The sequence below is a fragment of the Trachymyrmex cornetzi genome, unplaced genomic scaffold (genome assembly GCF_001594075.2).
Source record: "Trachymyrmex cornetzi isolate Tcor2-1 unplaced genomic scaffold, Tcor1.1 scaffold1314, whole genome shotgun sequence".
Classification (NCBI taxonomy): domain Eukaryota; kingdom Metazoa; phylum Arthropoda; class Insecta; order Hymenoptera; family Formicidae; genus Trachymyrmex; species Trachymyrmex cornetzi.
Window position 1 is genome coordinate 11,963 of NW_017295889.1, and position 1,001 is coordinate 12,963.

At 37.2% G+C, this 1,001-nt stretch overlaps 1 pseudogene; it reads left to right on the forward strand.

Annotated features, from left to right (window-relative positions):
• The first annotated feature begins 336 nt into the window (after positions 1-336).
• Positions 337-783, forward strand: LOC108770749 (uncharacterized; annotated as a pseudogene).
• Positions 784-1,001: the final 218 nt, after the last annotated feature.

Here is a 1,001-nt window from a genome sequence, read left to right on the forward strand (position 1 = left end):
GATGGTAATCTGTACTTTGCTAAAAAACAACAATTCTACCAATTTAACGAGTTCACGAGAACTGTAACAAAAGCTGGTAAATTTAATATAAACATACTCAACGTCGAATGTTCGAGAGATGGATTATTGCAACAAATGCAGAATATCTTGAGTCGACTACTTCGATCGAGTACTACATAAAACACAACGAGAAATAAGAAGAAGGAGAGGGGAAAGATGGAAGGACATATATAATCAATACTATAATAGTTTTAAACGATTAGTATACAAGGAACAGTCATTCCGACAACATCCACGTGTTCGATCGTGAGGATAATACTGTAAGAATACACGCCAATGCTCAACAACGCGGATATTGAAAAGTATCTCATGGAACAGAACAATCTTAACGAAACAGGTGTGAAGAGACCATTCGATGATGAAAATCTTAATAATGAAAACACATCAAATAAGTATTTTTTTCTTTGCATCCTTTTATTCTATTCACTCATTTTTTTTCTTTCAGACATCAAATCACACATCGTTCTATCGTACGCATTCTCGAGAGAAGATATCCGTTAACCGTAACTGGCTACAAATACTTGAACATTGGTATTAATGTCGAACTCCCTTCTTACGTAACTATCATTTTGAGAGATTCTCACGGTAAAGAGATTCCGCTTTCACCGGACATCTGGAAAGAGCTTCTTGAACAAAAACACGTCATTTTGTCCCTTTTGCAGTACGATGAGAATAATAGAGGAATACGCGCGACGCCGTCTCCATTGTATATTGGAAATTTAACGTTACGCTTCGGACGAATCAATAATCTACCAATACTGCGCTTAGAAACAAGTACAGCTCGTCTATCCATGTCGAAAAGCACTGTACTTAATATATTTAACCTTGAATACTGTGTGAATCGTCTCATTTCCTCCTTAACCGCAATGACTGATAACGTTGACAAAAAATTTTCACGGCTCCTCGCTATCGCGTCCACTGTCACGAAATCTGCGAACATG